Source organism: Thunnus albacares, chromosome 2 (genome assembly GCF_914725855.1).
Source record: "Thunnus albacares chromosome 2, fThuAlb1.1, whole genome shotgun sequence".
Classification (NCBI taxonomy): Eukaryota; Metazoa; Chordata; class Actinopteri; order Scombriformes; family Scombridae; genus Thunnus; species Thunnus albacares.
In genome coordinates, this window is record NC_058107.1 from 23543463 (window position 1) to 23564218 (window position 20756).

The 20756-nt window shown below is 39.3% G+C and overlaps 1 protein-coding gene across 3 annotated transcripts in view; it reads left to right on the forward strand.

Moving 5' to 3' along the window:
• Positions 1–20756, forward strand: part of grid2 (glutamate receptor, ionotropic, delta 2) — a 227426-nt gene that overhangs the window by 72202 nt on the left and 134468 nt on the right. The window lies entirely within an intron of this gene.

Sequence of the window (20756 nt, forward strand, 5' to 3'; positions counted from 1 at the left end):
GATATAAAGTATATATATGTGTGTGTGTGTGTGTGTGTGTGTGTGTGTGTGTGTGTGTGTGTGTATGTGTGTGTGTGTGTGTGGGCGTGCCTGCCTGATAATACTAACTATACACCAGTGGCGGCTGGTGACTCAAAAAATTGGGGAGGACGGGGGAAAACCAACATGGAATCTTACAACAATCCGCATCAAACTATATCATTGTCCCACCTGATGAAATCAGAGGGGTAGGGGGCAATTTTATATGCCAATAAAACAATTTGCTTAAGTGGTGTAAAGGCTGCATCTTTAAAGAAATTTAGCATACACATATTGTCTTTAAAAAAGAAGTGCTCATTTTAGCCATGGAGTGGATCAAATGTGTCATTTTACCAACAAAGTGAAATTCAAAATTGATAGTATTGTTCTATTGTGACAACAAATTTATGGTCTCATCAAAAACAGACAACATATCACATGATTTACATGTGTTTCCTATATAATTTCTTAGTATACAGAAATATATAAAGTAGCACAAAGCTTATAATGTGATACAGGCTCAGATCAGTGCTGAATACTAGAAAGATTGAACACTAAAAACATTCACAGATCTAAAAGTGTAGGTTCACATCAGAAAGTATTAATGCATGTATCAAATACATGACTTACACACTCTAGGCCTAGTCTACAAAGCTGACATGTTAACACTAGGGGTGTTAACATGAACACAAAACTCACGGTTTGGATCATATCATGGATTTGAGTCACGGATCAGATCATTATTAGGATCAGCGAAAAAAAAGCACATTAAACAGCAGGTAAACATAACTCAAATGTCACATCGGACCCATTAGATGCTGGTTTGATCGTTGCTCTTCAGAATCCCTGTTAATGTTAGCAACATGCTGTCTGTCCAGAAAAAAAATGAAAATGAAATACATTAAGTCCAATGTAAGAGATCCCGCCCTGCAGAGGACAGCAGGCACCCATCCTCCTCTGTCCCCCACTCCACCTCCACCAATTGCGCCCCCCCCACCACCACTTCCCCCACCACTTCACACACTGCTCTTTCTCCTCCCGCCCTGCAGGTGTCACTGTTGAAGCATTTTAAACAGAATTTCAGTAATAGGTTTTTTTCCAAAGAGAGAAAAAATACTTTACAAATAATGCTGAGATTTGTAATGGTTTACTTCAACCAAATATTCTTTTTTATATTTTGTTCTCCCTTTTGCCTCTCAAAAAATAGAGGAGGATCAACCTCCTCTGCCTCTATGGACCAGCCTCCACTGCTATACACAGTGCTGTATACATATACTTCCCTAATTATGGTATTATTGCTACATTCTTTTGAGAATACCACTTAACCTGAGCTTTATTTTCTTTCCTCCCTCACTGTTCTGTCTCCTCTTTCAGTCTTTTTTTTTATCCCTGTTGAGAGTCTCACTAATGACATGCACACAATCCTGCTTTTTTGTTTCCCTATCTTGCCTTAATTAAGTTATTCTTCTGAGGACTTCTCTATTTATCCACAACTCCCTTCTCTCTTAATCTTTTCTTTTCCTTTCCCTTCCTCTATCCTGCCTGTCATCTTCCAACTCATTCCAATCTTCTTTTACCTCTTTCAGTCCTCAACCCCTTGTAATGCTATTCATCCCCATCATACTTCACACATATGCATACAGTTGTCTAGTGATAATGATAATAGTAGACACCTGTGATCGGTCATAATTATTACTGCTACACTGTGGTAGAATTGGCTTTCTGCTCCATTACCTTCAGTGGCTATACACAGGAACCTATATCTGTATCTCTATACATCTTCAGGCATGCCAGGCTCCACTGCTCTCTTATATAGAGGCGACAAGTCTGCCATGTGTAATTGCTTCGTTAGCTATCTGCGACATCTTAAATGACTTCAGAGAGGAAAAACGGCATCAGATTTATACCTGAGAACCAGCACAATAAAAAAAGGGTTGTGGCTAAGCAGGGGAAAAGGGGGATAGGGAGGGAAAGGGGGAGATTATGAGTGAATGGAGAAAGACTAATGTGTTGCTAAATTAAGGAAAGGGGTAGATGTGATGAAGAGAAGGGTAAAATGAAACAGGGCTGGAGAGGCAGCAAAAACACAGATAGATGATCTAATCCTGATAGACCTAGTAGCACAGGTCATAATAGAGTCACAACCATTACACTCTTTCTCGCACATGCTCAAGCTCTCTTTTCTCTCTGACGTAAGCACATATTCTCCATCATTTGGAGGAGAGACAGAAATATTCTCCCTCTTTAAAAGAATCAATGGCCTGCAAACTGCAGTGTTCTTAAATTGGGGTCACCTTCAATTATCATCTCCAGTCTCCTCTGACATATGTGGTAAATTACGTTAAGTGACTTCAGAAAATCACAAGACCTTGGAAGCCGCCTCACAGTCCTGTCATCTTGCAAGAAACATTTCCTTCCATTACATGTTTTGAAGGATTGAAAGACATTCTTTTAAATGTGATGACTTAATGTGACCACCAACTCAAAAACAGATAATAGCTACAGTTCACTCAGCAACACACGAAAACCCATCCACACACACTCATTTGCATAAATCTTCTGGCATGTTTGGAAATGCTAAGCTAACCCCTTTGGCTTTGCATGACAATTAATGTCAGCCTGCATGACCGTCAGTATGTAACGTAGAGAAAACACTGGGTTTCCATTCCTCTCAACCAAGGACATACACATGCATGCAGAGGAGATTTTCTATCAAACATTAAGCAGTTCAACTGAGTTGTAAACTGAGTTTATTACTGTTGACAGAGTCTTTTTCAGAAGGCTAAGCTATAGTGACACACCATGCTGTTATATTCCTTTTTCATAAAATATAACAGAGAAAAGATATTCTCCACAGACACACATGTTAATCTATGGATTGGGATGCACAAGCTGAATCAAGCTTCTTTATAGTGTATCTACTTGTTGCAAGAGTAGTTGTGAGTTTTTGTGAGCTTATGTCCCAGAACAAGGAGATAAATCTCTCATTTAACTTGTTCCAGCTCTATTGAATTTACCAACACGTCCTCATACCGAAACAACAGAATAGGTCTATTTCCAGTGACTCTCAAAATGACATATATGAGTGTTTTCAGCATCCTCTATAGGACGGATGGATGCTTCCCAAAATCATTACAAATCACTGTTAAAAAATTATGGTGTGACGGCGCTGTGGTGAGGTTTAGGCACAAAAAGCACTTGTTAGATTTAAGGAAAGATCATGGTTTTGGCTAAAATGATCGCTCAAAACATGGTTAGTACTTCCTTAAAGTAAGGTAACCTTTGTCGTCAGGGCAACAGTAAACACAACTCGCGGTTGGAAACATGACACTCGTGGCAGATAGTGAAAAGCAGACAGGGGTCTCCTGCACTTAAGTCCACTTTTTGCCTTTCTGCCTAAACTATCTAGCCATCCTACCCACCCGCCTCCTCCTAACAAGGAAGTCACCTTATATTGATGTCATCTGAACTGCATCATAATTACTACAGCTGCTAGATGGCATAAACGTAACTATAGCTCATTTTTGCCGGCTGAATCTCAGACCTATACTGTCATTTTTCTTGTGATGACAGGCTCGAATTCACAGTACACAACTGATTTTCATTTTTTATGGTTAGTGTCATAGAAGGATATGAGTTCTGTTTTTAAAGAGCTTTTCTTAGACATTGTAGTCTATGGGGACAACGTCTGTCTGAACAAACTATGAGAAGACTGGACTTGCCTATGCATGGTTTTTTGTCTTATTTGCCCTGGAGAGAACACAAGCTCTTGCCCTGGACAGCACAGTACTCCCAAGACACATGTGTAGCAACTTTCTGCTATTTTTTTTTTTTTTTTGGTTCCTTCCCAAACACTCTGGCTCACAGACTAATATCCTGTTGCTGGTTTCTGTTCAAATATTACGGCTCACAGTGCAGGAGTGCACTGGGATTCATCCTGATAGCAGCTGTTCAAATCAAACATGTCTGAAGTAAGTGTAATGGCTGTTACACAGTTGCACTAGTGTCTCTGTGAGGCTATAGTACAAAGGGACAGCAGTGCCACGTGTACGGTGTCACTATTTCAATTCATCCTGAGGTGTGCACCTAATGGAGATATTTCACTCCAAACCCCATACTGCATGTCACAGTTATGGTGTTACTAGAGAAAAATCAGGGGATCACCAGAGTCATCCGGATACATTGTCTAGGAACCATGTCTGTAAAAAATGTACCAATCAATCAAGTATATGCTGAGATATTTTACTGGGTAAGTGAAAACTCTGACCTGCTGGTGTTGCTGGATGAGAAGGGAATTCATCTTCTGGGATCCATGGATGTCTGTACAAGATATTATAGCAATCTATCCAATACTTGTTGAGATTTTTCTTTCTGGATCAAAGCGGAAGACCGACAAACCAACTGACATTGTACCAATGCAGCTAGCACGGCTAAAATTCAGCTCTGATATGATCCAAAATTACACACAAATTGCACACAATGTAAAAACAAATCTGTGGAAGTGCATTTAAAGAAGTGATTAAAATAAGTAAAGTATACATATACATATAGTTTAGAGAAAAAGTCTGTGCAAACTAGTCACTAATCACTAAACAGTTTATGAAACTGTGCATGTGTGTTCCAAAGGAAGCACAGTTAAGTTTTACTCAGACCTAAAATACCAAATAAGACTTAAATTAAAGGCCAGATCAAGATTTTCTGATAATATCAAATACTCCACTGTTGCTAACAGGAAAATGGTCATAATAAGGTGTTAAATGAATTCTGATTTTTTACACACAGCATGCAGATAGTGTACAGCAACCTCTCACACATGTTTTGATCATAGAACAAAATAGCGAGGATGCAGCTCTAAAGGGCAAGTTAGCCAGCGCTATTTTAGGGAGGTTAGATGGGGGGGCAATACTACTGGAACTGATTATTACAATTATGTAAAAAGGTCCTGCAGGGTGAGATGGAGAGGGTGATGACAAAAGAGAGGGAGGCTAGAGAGGAGGTACAGAGTGAGTCACACACAAAAAAAGGCAGAAAGGGAGATCGGCATCCTGTGAGTCAGAAAAATGAGACACAGTAAGTTAAGAGAGGAAATAAAGTAAAATAAATAAATCAGAGAGAGAAAAAGCAAATCGGGATGAAGACATGCAAAGAGTGAAGGGCAGAAAGATAGTGACAGAGAAAAAAATACCTCCGAGGGGAAAGATCCCTATTTCCCCCCAATTTTCCATCCTATTAGGTAGATTTGCATGTATCTTTATTCAGCGTGTCTCCCCTACCTCAAGGCCAGGTGGGAGATTGCGGAAAGGATGGAGGAGGTGGGCAGAGAAAGAAGGGGAGATGCAGTAAATGATGCAGGGGTAAAAAGAAGGTGGGATAGGGAAAAGAAAGAGGAGGGGAAAAGTGAAGACCAGAGAGGGAGGCAAGAGTGAAAGTCATTGATTTGTCCTGCTTCAGAGATTCTTTCCCATCCACTTCTCCCCTTCTCAGTCATCTCACCTGATAGCTGTGTGTGTGTGTGTGTGTGTGTGTATGTTTTTTTATGGGGTAGAAGATGTTAAAAATCTGCGGGCCATTCTGACTTCTCAGAGGAAGACAAAGCAAATCACATCCTCTCTTCATACACAGACAGGGACACTTTGCCTGTTGGTTCAAAGATTCAGAGAGTCCATGTGTCCTTCTCCTTCTTTCTTCCCTCCCCTCCATTTAACATTTTCAGCCTCTCACCTTGGCTCATTCTTCCATTTTGTGTGAGGTTTAGCCTGACGTCATGATATAGAAATGACAGAGACCGGTACAGGAGAACACATTTCTAATACAAGCTTAAGTTTGAAAGACCCCCCATCTTTTCCACCAATTAAATAATTTATTTCTCAAAGATTTGTATATATTTGTCATTTTCAACTTACCAAATTTTAACACTTGACTTCAAAACTTAGAATTAGGTCCCTGCCATCCTGTTGTGAGCCAGAAGATCCAAATTTGAGGTGGAGTCTGGGTGGTGTTGGGGTGAGGAAAATATAGCTCATTGTTGAAGACATGTTGGTACCCGTCAGTCAAGGTTAACATGATCCCAGTGCCACTGTTAGAGGAGGTGACGTCATCTTATCAGGCCATGAATCTTGGAGTAAAACACAGCTTTGTATTGCTAATAAGAAGTTGTGAGGGTTTCTCATTCACTTCAATGCAAGCAGGGTTTTTGGAGCCAGCATTTAGCGGTAATTAAAACACACTCAATTCTGGTATTTGCTTCTTTCTATAGAGAGGCTGTGTTAATTTTTACAGTGGCCTACGCGTTCAAGAGCACCTCAGTGCAGCTTTTCATTTAATATTGCAAAACTTTTAGTTTTATTTTGAATCCCCACTATCTAACACCAGCTCTGGATCAACTGAGTGAAAGTTATGAAAGTCATTTCCAATACAAAGATAAGGTAACAGTGAAGGTTTGATGTGTGGCGACTGAGCCTGTTCTACATAATTGTCTTCTTAAAGTACTCTGACATTTTGGGAGTAAGATAAAAAGATTTAATATTAATTTAATCTCTTTGCGTTCAGTACAGAAATGACATGTTGAAGACAAGTTCAGCCTAGCTTAGCACAAACATTGGAAGTACAAAGGTAGCTCTGTAACTCAGATAATGCAGGTGGTTCTTGGATGTGTTGGTAACGAGCTAACGAGATGCAACATGTAAATAACGCAACTTGGAAAATATATTGGTTTTCGTTTGACTAAGGTTAGCTGTTTCCCTCTGTTTTGTCTCGGACCAATCTCGCCACTGAATGCACAGAGATTTAAGTTGATATTGATCTAACTCCTATTAAGACGGCAAACAAGCATATTTCCCTTAATATTGAAGTATTCCCTCAGGGCTTTAGTTCTCAGTCTTATCTTTCATCCTGTCCTTCTCTGAAGTGTGTCTGGGGCAGGAGTACTAAATAGCTACGTTTCCAGCCTTTGTGATAACAGCTTTTATCCTTGTGAACTCATGAATACTTGAGTATTTGCAAGCTTCTTCTGTGGCTTGATTGATGTCAACGATTTGTTTTAGCTGGAAGGTCGTGTCAATCATGAGCGAAGACACATGCACTGACCAGCAAGTTATATTCTGGGTGACCACAGCACAGTGGACACTGGACACTGATTAAAGCTGACAAACTGCCTCTGGTGTCCTTGGATCAGCCTAAGTGTGGCAGTGCATGTGAATTTTTTGCTGTGTGTGTGTATGAGACAGAAAGAGAGATATCAAAAAACATGGAAAGAGACACCAAGAAGGGGGGGAGTTAAGGAGAAAGAAGGGCTTGCAAATAAGTGAAGCAAACAAATATGAAAAAGCAGAAGAGTGGGAGACAGCATTTTTTAACTATTACCTGCTGTCACACAAACCCCATTGGGAAATTCATTGTGGTGCCAAACAAAAACACCCATTGTGTAAACAGTATGGGTAACACCAAACACTAGCCCGCCAGCCACTCATCTGCTTCTCTGTTTGTTGAGACAAGCTAGGAGAAGTTTTATTCCCCAGATACTCCACTGTCAATCCCGTCTCATGTCTCAGCCAAGACACACTCTGTGCAATAACATAAAGAAACTGAGCATAGGCAAGCTGAAACAGTATGATTTTTTAAAAAAAATTCTGCTACTGTATAGAGAGATGCTAATAATAAAATTCTGCTGCATGTTATCAATGAAAGAATTCGGGAGTCGATGTAGTATAACAGCTCCCAGACTCTCAGGAATGAAAGAAAGCACGCAAGAAAGAAAGGATGAAGGAATAACAGTGCTATTGTGTTTGTGCATACAAAGTTCTCATTCTGCACCTTACCTATTTCTGGAATACTGAGCGCATTGTCTGTATAAACCCTGTGCCTGAAAGGAAAAACATACAGAAAAGTGCTGAGGAAGTCAGCATAATAAATCTATGATGCCAGCCCCCTTCACCAACCTTTACCACTCTGCTGCTATGAGATATGTGATTTCCCTGTCTGCATTTAACTGGAACTAGTCTCTATTTAAACCTTAGTACTGAAAGCGTTGTCAATTCTTGTAGACAGAAAAAAAAACAGACATTCCACATTTTGTTTGTGTACGAATTTTCCAGCATTTATGAACCTATTCATTTATTGTTTTTTCTTCAAGTGACTACTCATACATCTTGGCTTTCAGACTGGGCGAGATGGCTGTATATGAACACTGATGATATTTAGGCAGAGAAAGGAAATTACTGCCTGGTCTCTTCGTCTCTTGGATGTCATGTCATTAGTACAACGTTACTTTGGCTTATGGTAGTGAGAGAGAGAGGGAAAAAAAAGTTAGACAGGCATGACTGGGTGGATGGAAGAATAAAGGTTCAGAGAAATAAAAAGAAAGTGGTGGGGGTTTTGTCTTGAGTGCTGCGTGAAGTGATGAAGGAGGAGGGAGGAGGAGGAAAAAAAAACGAAGAAGCAGCCATGTTTGAGCCCTCAAGATAATGTTTTTATTTAAGACAGGTCAGAGAGATGTATGGACAGATGAGTACAGAGGGAGAATGATGGATGGGCAGAAAAAAAACAGTAATAAGGAGATGAGATGGGTTGTCGGTCCTTGGGTTAATCTTGGTTACGTAGCGGATGGATGGATGGATGGATTGATGGATGGATGAAAGGATTGACAAGAGCAGGGATGTGAAGGAGAGATAAGGGGGAGGCCTAATTGCCTGTGACCTGGTAGTAAACATAGCACTGATAAGGTGGCAGCAGAGAATGAGGGAGGGATCGGTGGAAAAGAAATGAGAGTGAGAGAGCAGTGGTATCTGACACCAAGGTTGTGTCCTCGTGTTAAACATACCATGGCTTTGTGAGGAGGGGCAGACGACTGGCCTGGAGAAAGATGAGGGGAGGGGACCTTGTCAGAAACTTTGATTTTGCAGAGAGATTGATCAAGGATTACAAGAACAAGAAAGAGATTAAGTGAGGTGAATAATAAAAGTGGTGGAGGACAGAATGGTGAGCCTCTACACAGACAAATGTGTCATAGAAGCAGGACAGAACAATGTGTGTTAATATTATCCAGCCAGAATAAAAGGAAAAACAGAGCTGAGGTATGGTGGATCATTAGTGTTTGTCAGAGATGAGGTCTTGCTTCTCTACATAAGGACACCACCAGGCCAGAGCTCAGTATGGGGCAAAGCTGCCCACCTAGGAAAATTTAAACTACACTCCAACTGAAGAATACAAAGAAGGCTGACACACAGGAATATAGACTAAAATAATATACAGGTAGAGAGACAGAGATGAGCACAAAGACGAAAACCTATTTTTTTAAGGCAGTTTGCCAAGCCCACCTGAAAAACTGAAAAATTTAAACATTATGGCTGCCAAAGTCAAATTACAACAATGCTACAAGAAAATCCCAGTGCTGCTTTTGACACACTTGAGGTTGAAAATAACATGCTCATACTAAATTGACACAGCATTGTGATTTTAAAGTTGCTAAAAGTCCACAGGATCAGAATCAGAATCAGCTTTACTGACCATGTATGATTATGCTGCAAGGAATTAGACTCTCAATGTACTTACACACAACAATCTTCAGAAAGATACACAATGATAACAAGCCGAACAAAGATATTTAAATATAAACGTATCACTGTCATGATCACTATTAGGATGAGTAACAGACATGGGTGAAATAAATAACAAGGCGCAGCGAGATATTTAGTTGTGTAAGGAGAACCTGTGGCAGGTGTCTTGGTGAGTGAATAGCATTACCTGACTTTACCTCATTTCACTGTGAAATTGGCAAATTTCCCATAAACTTTCCACATCTTCTCCAAGCTCAATCTGTGCTGGCTCTGTGACAAATATTCCCGCTGGCACCAGAAGAGGCACAGGCTTCTGCAATGATGGAACTGATGAAGGAGTTGTGTGAATTGATGGGGCCCATCAGCGCATCTGTCTCCCAGTGTCCCGGCTTCGACACCCTGTCCTTAACTCTAACCTGTGGATTCAGTCTCGAATTCAACAGTAAAACCATGTCTCCTCACCAGACAAAAAGCACTCACTCATAATAACTAGTGCAATATCCGGTTGTTTTGTGATTTCCAGACAGGTTTGAGTTTATGCAAATAACAGATTTTTTTGTTGAAAGCCTAAAATACTTACTTTTCCTCTTTATTGTCCTCATGGATATAAATACTCTATATAAATAGCCCATATGTGTTTTGTTTATGGTATTTTCTTTCCATTATTTCCAATATTGCTGACTTTACAAAAGTGTAAAGTCAGTAATGACTTTCTGACTTTACAAAAGTGTAAAGTCAGTAATAAATTCAAATTGCTCTTTAAAGTATAAGCATGAATTTAGAGAGGCTCAAGCACACTAAAGAGACAGTAGAGAAACAAAGAGTAGCTGCGTGACTTCAGTTCTTAGGTATAATCCTGCCTCTAGAGGCCAATCATGGCCTCTTCACTCTTCCACTGAATAATCAGTAAATATTGGCCCAAAGCTATTAAGACCAGCAGCCAATTACTCCCCTTATAATTACCAAGACCTCATTTTCAGTATGAAGTTTTTTCATCACACATACACACTTAGCATAGTAAGAGTTCCCCAGGCAGCAGTTAACCCCCTAAGAGCCACTTTAGTAAGAAAATCTCAGTAAGGAAACAATATTTTGTTTAACTCAACCTTATTGTTACGGATCATGATATAGAACAGGTCATCATCACCCCTCATCATGCATCTCCTCTTCATTATAGCTGCAGCCTGTCTGTCCTTACACAAGAGGATGTGGATATGTACATTGTGTCTCTGAGCACTGGGGACCTGTCCCTGATTGTTTTCCTAGCATGATGTGTACTGGGAAAGGTTGCAGTTCCTAAAGAAATTTAAATGAACTGAATGCAAGCTATCTGCTAATCAAAATGTGTTGTTGGCTCGGTCAGTTGCGGCACCATCTTGGCATTGAAATGAAACCTCAAGCCTGTGGATGTGTAGTGACCTGTTTGAATGAAAGCTATTAATACGTTTTTGTAATTTTGTTAAATAGGTTTTTATCTATTTGAGTTCTGAAAATAAGAAAATTAATCTCTCTTTATTTTTGTCACTTTTTTATTTGCTCCAGTTTTTTTTTTTTTTTCGGCGCGCATACACTGACACCAGACAGCCTGGTATGAATAACACATCAAGTCATTTTGCATGTTATGACTACACATTTTTTGCTTTTCATGTGTCATTTCATGCCATTTAGGTCATAAACTCGGCCGCCAAAAACAACCTGTAGTTATGTTCTAATGACAGGGGAAGTGACGTGAAGTAAACATAAACAAGTATTTTTTTCTGCCTAAACCTAACCAACGTTGTTAAATGACACACGAAAAGCTTAAAATGTGTAGACATGTCATGCAAAACGTCCTTAAAAGTGGCGTGCTATTTATACGCCATCCCATGAGATCACGTTGCACCACAGCCTATCTCAGTGTACCAGGGGACTGAATACCAAAACAATCATATCATGGAATAATCTGAGTGAATCACCACATGCCTACAGTAGATTTTCTCATAGGCTCAATATGCATAGGCAATAAGGATTTGTGGTGTGTATGTTCCTGGGTGTGTGTGTGGTTACACATACTAAAGTGATTACAGTGGGGGGAACAGATTTGCATTGGTTTGATATGCCATCCATCTATCCCTCCCTCTTCTTCCACCTCTTGTCAGCCCCCCCCCTCTCTCATTTCATTTCCTCTCCTCTCATCTCCTTTCCCGTCATCTCATTCTGTGTCTCTCTCACACTCGCTCTCTCTCTCTCTCTCTCTCTCTCTGTCTCTCTGGCTCTCTCTCGGTCAGGCTTCTCTGGCTTCACAATAGGCCCTTATAGGATAAAAACTCCCTGAATTATTTTAGTGTGTGACTATCCATGCTCTGCCCCTGGTCTGTCAGTCAGTGTGTTAATTTTCCAGCCTCAGACCAGGTCCAAACTAATGCTGATAAATTTGCAAACACTAACTTTTCTCTGTTTATCCTATTCTCTGTTTAATCTTCCAATTTCGACAAGTCAGTGTTTTCCATTCTTGAAAATTAGCTTTTTGAAAAAGCAGACAAAAAAGTGGGTGAATTCAACAACTCAATACATCAATGTAGCAGTAATGTCAAGAAACAAACTGCCTGGCACCTCCAAATCTTTCTGTGATCACTTACATTATATATTAGCACAGCTGACCATGCAATAGCACTTAAGCCAAGAAAGGACCACTTATCAAATATAGAGTACATTACTTTTTTTTAACAAAATTTGTTTGTTATCTTAAAACATAAAAAATTAGTTGGCTATGAAGGAGTCCAGGGCCGACAGAGCAGAGGTTTCCAGAAGTATTTGTAAAAATAGTCTTTTAGTTAAAATATATTTTTTGCCAGATGGAGTGTGGGCAGAAAAGTTTCTTAAATTTACTAAATAGCTCTTGCAACCTAACAAAAAAAATCTGATAAAATTTATATCAACAGTATTTTTCCTCCTCCAACCTTTCTCTCTCTCCATCAGCACCCTCTTTCTCCCTTTTCAAATGTATCCATCTTACTGTGCATCTTTTTCTGTCCTTCCCTCTCCCCTGTCTACATCTAGACTTAACTCCCTCCATTTACAAGTCAAATTCTCTGATGACTGCCCTTCATATAGCATCTCTTTCTTGTCTCCTCTATAATGTCCTCTCTCTCTCTCTCTCTCTCTCTCTCTCTCTCTCTCTCTCTCTCTCTCTCTCTCTCTCTCTCTCTTGCTCTCCCTCTCTTTCTCTCTGCCAGCTAGGCCTGCAGGCTTTCAGCAGCATTACAGCGTGTAAACCTCGGATTACAGCAGCCAGAGTCTGCCTTGCACTGCATGCCTCTGTGGTTCACAAATACACAAGTGTGTGAATACACACCCACCCACACGCCACTTACACATACACATTTAAGATATTTACATAGCGGTGGACACACATAAACCTTACAGACAGAAAATACGCTTATGTACATAGCACACAGACATACACATACTGTGTACACAAACAGCATGAGTACACATTCAGTACGCACACACACACAAGATTACTGTGCACAAACACAGACACCGTTCTACTCCATCTCAAGTTCCCTTAAATCACTCTTTACTCCCCATGTGGTTATACCACAGCTAACTCACCAGAGGATTAGCTCCCCTCTCTTCCTGTGTGTTTACCTAACTTCTCTACTGATTACTGCTGCCGTTAACTCCAGCTGCCCTCCCTGTACTTCACTTTGTTGCGGGCTACCTTACTCCACTTTGCAGGTTATGAAGGACACATATAAAGATTCCACATTTGTTAGGGCTCTCACAACATTTACTGCTGGGATACCCCTGAGCAAAGTATTAAATCTCTGTCTCCTAGAAATTACATTTAGAGAGAAACATTATGCCACCTGAGTGACATTTTTATCCTAAATGAAACAAAATGTTTTCAATTATCTGTCATGCCATATTTCATTTGTTTTTATCTGCTTTTGCAATACAATATTTGCTCATAGCAGCTAAAGCTTGATATTGTTTGTTATTATTGTCTGTAGGCGCTCAAAGGTTAGGGTTAGAGAAAGATTGTGGTCTTAACCTCTTAAACTCCACAAGGACGCCAGCATCCTAGGCCTCTAGCCGGCTCAGTTTTAAAGCTAGTGAAGACACTGGTATCACATGAAACCAGACGACCTAAGGCATCCATTGGTACCAACCATGCCATGCTAGCTTGTCAGGAAGGGGGCTAAATAACACTCTAAAGTTAGGCTAAATTTTGGCAAGGGAAAAACTGGCACGGCCATTTTCGAAGGGGTCCCTTGACCTCTCACTTCAAGATATCTGAATGAAAATGGTTTCTATGGATACCCAAATGGATTCCCATGCACTTTTGGGCAAAAACCATGCAGTTTTTTGCATAAAGTATAGATGTGTTATTTTTTCCTGTTCTAAAAATTGTGTATTTGAATATTTCTGCATACTGGGGTCCCTTAAAATTGCATATATTGGGTATTACTGGAAAGCTGAAACTTGTGTGGATTCAATGAGCCCAACTGTATTCATGTGTGATCATGTTTGTTTCCACAGTGGCTATTTCATAGTAGTGAGACCATTTTTTGAAACTTGACCTCACTGTGTAAAATGACCTATTGTGACCTCTAGGATACTCACAGCCCCATGAAAAAAGCCACAAACTAGAGACCTGGGACATTCAGAGGATGTGTGGCTTTTGTAGGTACATTGACAATAAGGGGGTTTCTGAACTATTGCTGAAACAATTATCATGGGAATGGCCATCATACACTTCCATCATAGCCCGAAGCCCTTATACACTCTAAACTTTCAAAATTTGAATAGGCACCTGACCAAAACACAATGTATATTATAGATTTATGACTAGAACGACTTGACACACAGTGCTGAGCTGCACCTCAAATTAATCTTCAGGTTCCTGGCTTTCAGATGATATATACCCCTTCTATGTGGCATATACTGTTGACCTGCTATCTCCCCCTAAAGATCCCCTGCCCCTCCCTAAAAAAAGACAAAAATGGCAAAAATGGGTGTAGACTTGAAACAGGTGACAGGACACTCACTTTAACCACAATTTTTCCCTAACCACAGTACTTTTGTTGCCTAAACATTGTGTACTCAATTTGCAAACCCTGATCTCTACAACCTCTGTGTGTTCAGTGGAAAAATGTAGCAGATGGACATAACCCAGGCAGCTATTCTGCAAAACACAATAGTTTATACATCGAATTTCCAAGAGGCATTGTTGATAAACCTTGAATGCTCCAGTGGAACTGTATATGTGACTTTGTGAAACGGTGTGAAGATGGTTTCATGAAGATATTTCCATGGTCAAATTAAAGATAACAAGTGGTAAAGCACTTTCTAATTTGCTCAGATGGAAAGGTGAAATGAGAGTTAGGAAACAGTCTAAAGAGGAAATATTTTTATTGCCTTAAGCAAAGCACATTAATAAAGAAGGGGCCTATTAATAATATGAAGATAATAAAGAGAGAGTGGAGATAATTTCAGTTATTGGTCATATGTACGTTTGAGGAACAGCACAAACTGTGTGTACACTCACTTTCATTTTTGTAGACACTCTGACTACTAATACTGAGTACAGATGTTTCTCATTTCATTTGTCAGCTTTACCGCTGCGTTACCATGGTCCTGCTGTAGCGTTAAAAGAGAGGGCTGCACTAGATAATTGTAGTTGCTAGGTGGCAACAAGGTGATTGAATCTTGTAGACAGGATTTTAGGATAATGCCCCCTCCGACCACAATGTAGTTGCAATGTCAGATTGGCACTGTCCATATTTCCGCTGGTTGACTCCACGGGAAGTGGATGGATGTATGTATGTTGTATGATTCCTGAAGATAGACTTTTCATTTCGGCTGAAATTTAACTTAAACAGCTCTTCTGTGAACTAGATTAAATAAGCTAAAGTAAGATGTGCAACGTAAAGTTAATGTTTGACATAAGTTAAGCGGTTTTGAGTGTTTATCTTGTGGCGCCCTCGTGGCAATTTACGCCCTTGTTGAGTTTGTTTCTCTGCCGGGTGCACAAAAGGCAGAAGCCCTGTTTAGAAAATTAATGCCATAATTTGTGTTATATATTTGTAGTTATTGTACATCATATGTTTTGTTAGATGAAGACACCCACTTCACATTTAAAAGTTTCTTCATTGTCACAGTAAGTATTTCTCAAACATTTACTGCTTCAACATTTGATATTCTGAATGGGGAAAAGTTGCCCTTCCCAGGGCAGTGCACCTGAAAATATATATTAGCTTTTTCTGGGCAGGAAAGCCCTAGGCAGAGAATAGGAGAGAACAAAGAGAAGAGCATTATGTGCCCTGAATTGAATTCTAATTCTGTTTTGATGTGAAAAGGTGGATGTACTTCTTTATACCACATTAGTTCAACTTTATCTTCTCTTAGCTTCCTTATGATGTTAAGGCTGCTGTTGCAGGTGGCTTTAACCTAGTTTTTTGTTGACTTAACCCTGATCTTACCCCACGTCCTCGCTGAATGTGTGTATTTATCTACTGCTGTAGAAGATGTTCTTTATTTCTTTTCCCCGGTCATCTGTCCATCCATCACTCTCCCTCTCTTTCAATCTCTGGTTTTTCTGTGCCTGTTGTCTTTTCCTGCTAGACAGTGTCATTTTACGGGAGAGGTCAAGAGTTGTGTTAATGCAACAAAACGACTGCTTTTGAACAAACCAGGCTCAGAGACAGGCCCTCGGTGAACAGCAGGAATCAGAGTGACGGGTGACAGGACTGAACATGTGCTTGTGTGTGTGTGTGTTAGAGAGAGAGAGAGAGAGAGAGAGAGAGAGAGAGAGTGAGAGTGAGTGAGTTTTGGACAGCTGAGAAGTGAGGGGTGCCAAGTGTATCGTCTTGCCAGAGTGGCTGCAAAACAGCCCCTAACTGTCCACACGAGTGACACAAACACATACACACACACACACACACAGAATGTCAGTGTCCATTTCTTCAGAGATACAGTACATGACGTCCAGCAGTCAGCTGTCTACCAGACCTGTCAAGGTTTTTAACAACTTAGTCACGCTTACTGACTGACTGAGTGACCAGCTCACTGGTTAGCTGACTAGTTGCCCACTGCACTGAACAAACTGACCACCTGTCAGACTGACTGACACACTGACTATCAGAGGGCAGCTGTTGTTTAAATTGACTTGCTAGGTGTCATTTTCTACTTTCTTAGCAAAACTACGGGATTTAACTGAGAAATCAAATGATAAAGATGTATTTAGGGTAGGGTTAAAAGCAGGGTTTTATAGGTGTTAACATTGAAATTGTTTATGCATGTGCAAAGAAATCCACCGCAGTTTGAAGTTTTAAGTACTGTGTGTTTGGATTTAGTGATATTTATTGTTCCAAATGTGGCAGACAATATTATCTTACAGATGAACAAATAAAAAATAGTAGATCAAAGGAATTATTGATAACACTCAACAGTAATTGCATTCTATTGTGTACTCTACTAATAGTAGTTGTATTCCTGAATCTGCCAGTGATGTGAACGATGTGATGTATGATTGCGATTGATCTGTTAAGAGCAAATGAAAGTAACATGCTATTATGCTCATTAGGTGTTTTATATTAAGTGCAAACTCAACTGATTATCTATGGATGTGTGCAATTTTTTTGCAATTTTTTACCCACATACCATAAAGGAAGAGGTAGTGTAGAATTCTCATATGTTCTTAGTTATAGCATGATATATACCATGATATTTGCCTGAATGTGTATAATATCAGAACATTTCTAATGTTTACTTTAGAAATAATGTTCAACTGAAACAGCAGCGGAGGTTCTAAAATGTTTCATGTTTGTTTTTTAGTAATTCTCCTTGCTGTGGCATGCTTTCTGCCAATATACAATCAACTGGTGGAGTGGCAATGGAGGGGGAGACAAAAAAGAAGAAGAGGAAGAAAGCAAAGACATTAACACAGCAAAACTAGCCTGGTGCAGTCTGCTTAAAAAATAGAAATCCATATACCTCAAGGTTTTTTATTCAAAACCTGCAAAAAGGTTTTGGCATAATCATAGCTCTCTACTTCTTTAAGATAGGGGTTCACAAAGTTTTAGTGATGATCCAGATGGATGGTCTAATTATTCTGAAGAAAACATGTCCATGCTAGTGGCTTAATTGCTGAAAGTATGTGACTTTTTTAGATTCCCATAACAAAATTCAAAAGGGTTGTTAAGATAAAAGTAAAATTATGTTGAACATGTTTCTCTGATGGTTTAAAACCAAAGACTCACTGTACATTGAATTCCATTATGATATCTCACCATATACCATATGTGCATGTATAATAACTCCACATGTATGTGCATGTAAAATTTAAAACCCAGTGGTATTCACTGACTTCAGATTATTCCTGCTGTGCTTAACATCACTTAACAGTCCCTATGGATTTACTTCTTCATCTGTACATGCATGATTATGTCAGACTGTATGTGCGTGCGTGTATCGTGGGAGGGTTTCATGTGTGTATGTGCATACATTTGCAGCCATGTTCTCTGCTTCTTCAACAAATTCATATGAAGTCTTACTGAACAGATAAAACAGGAGAGAAATGCCACTTACCAAGCCACAGGTTTAAATATTACATACACACTACCACACTAGAGTAAGGTAGCAATTTATGGATGCCTGGGTGTGATTGCAGAGATCAGAGTGAGACCTAAATACCTCAATAGAGACATATGCCTACCTGTCTACACTTATCCCAAACACCAGACAGATATACAGGCATGGAGAGATGATGTAAGGAAGTGGATGGGGAATGATATAAAAGTGAAAGAGACAACAGACAAATAAAGTTGAGAACTTTTCCTCTCATTAACAGTACTGAAGAACTTTGCAGGTAACCTGTATCAGGTCAAACTTGTACTCCCCACTGGATCCTCAACCCTTCAGCAGCCTTCTATCAGCCTGCTCATCATTATACTGCACTGCCTGACATCTCTTACCTCATTTTCCTGTGGGGAGACTGAAAGCAGTGGCAGAGAACATTTTTCTTTTTTTAAATAACCAATTTTTTTTCCCCAAAGTCTTTCTCTTACTTTTCACCTCTCCAGTTCTCACTTGGTTTCTATCTGCCTCTTTCTGCCCTTCTTTTTTCTCAGTACCCCTGTCAAAGAGTATAAAAGACAAAAGCAATAAACGCAGACAGGAAAAACAAACACGCTAATTATATAAACACCTTAACATTAATTTATATTGCATTTGTTTCCAAAGAGATGTCCATGGAACATATATATATTTGTTGAAAGAGATGTTTTTATTTATTAAGGCAATAACTGATAAAACATTTCCTTGTTATTCAATTAAAAATAGACACTAAATTAAATGATAACACAGTATTTAATTATTTACTCATTATTTACTCATTAGAAGTTTGGAATTTAAAAGCGTATTAAAGAAGTAATTTTGAATTGTGTGTATTTAAAGACCAAAACATCATCTAAGTACAATAATAACAATAACAACAACAACAATACTAATAATAGAAATATAACTATAATAATAATAATAGCAAGTGTTGGCATCAAGCAGGACCATGGCAGCACGGGGTCTGTAGCCACGGTCCATGGAAGCCTGCGATCCATAACCAGGCGGTCCATGACTATGATCCATTGGAACCTATGAGATGAGAAAGCACAAAAATTCTGGGGAAGAAGCCAAGTTCGTAGCATGCATTGTACAGTCTCATACATCAGGTCCTGAACAGATCATCTCCCATCAACACACTCCCACTCTTATTACTGCTCACATATGCACACCACTGCAAGGCATACAGGGAAATGCCACTTTCGTATTCATATAGGGCCCCATTCAAACCTTTAACTTGTTTAACAATATATGTTATATAACAGTGTTTCACACCTGTGCCAAATCCAAACACTGACTTAAATTTATATGCCCCTTCCCTTACTCACCTAAAACACTGCTCTGGGTAGGACTGCAAGAATTTCTTGGTATGAAAAAGAAATCTATATTCTTAAAAGATACATCACATTCACTGGCTTTTATGTAAGAGTAAAGATATTTCTGAAACATGGTTTTCGGAGGGTTGCTGCATTTATTCTTTGATTCTTTCTTTTCAGTAAGGTCATGCATCTTAGTTGTAAACTGAGAGTATTACTTGCAATTGAAAATCAATGATTCAGTCCACAAATTCTTTGAGTATCTAGAATGTGTTTTACATGCAGGCTGTCACCACATCCCTCATAAGAAGCTCACACTCAATTTTCTAAAGCTTTGTCGATCAGGTGATGTCATGAACCAAATGTATGCATTTCATTTCAGTCAGACAGTATGCGCTGATTAGCAGTCAGGAGGAGCTAACCAGTGAAAATGGCCTGTTGTTATGGTTATCTAATGGGTATCATAAAACATTATGGGGCACAAGGACAATACCAGAAATGTGTTGGTAGGGGCTGTGTCAGCCACACAGGATTTCTGGTTAGCCAATAGAAAAAAAAAAAAAAAAACAAAACCAAAGAAAATTATTATTTTTTATTTTACCAATGGACAATTAATTTAAAAATATATATATATATGTCGACATACACTTAAGTCTCCAAATTCTCAGAGAGTAGTTCAAGTCAGACTAATGTCAATTCAGACATACAGATGTGAAGCCATAGAAGACCCTCATAATATATACAATATAAATCAGGCCCATCATCACTTTCTCATAGGCAAATCCAGTCAGAATTGGTTAAAGTAAGGCCCTGTGAGATCAAAGTGTAATTTATTATTCCATTTGATGTTACCTTGTGGAGTTATTCCAAAGGCAGTTAAATGATTGAAGGACAGTAACGGTGCCCGAGGTGACATTCTGGGGGAAAAAACGTTATGAATTAGAATGAATTCCTGACCAAAGCTGTAATCAAATTCCCATCCATCTGTTAATCATGGAGGAGCTAAAGATAATGTGCTTCAGATTCTTGGATCTGTTGATTTTTTCCCTAATTCTCATGAAGTTGTTACGTATTGTATTATGAGTGAACTATGGGTTTCAGTTGTCAAATCAATGTACACTGTACACTAATATTCTTTGTTTGTGTGTATGTTTGTGAGAGAGAGAACAGTGTCATCCACCAGTAGCCGCTCTGTGGAGTTTTTAAATTATTTTAAAGATTTTTTTTTTCTGTGTATTGAAGAGATAATGCAACACTGGTGGAAAAA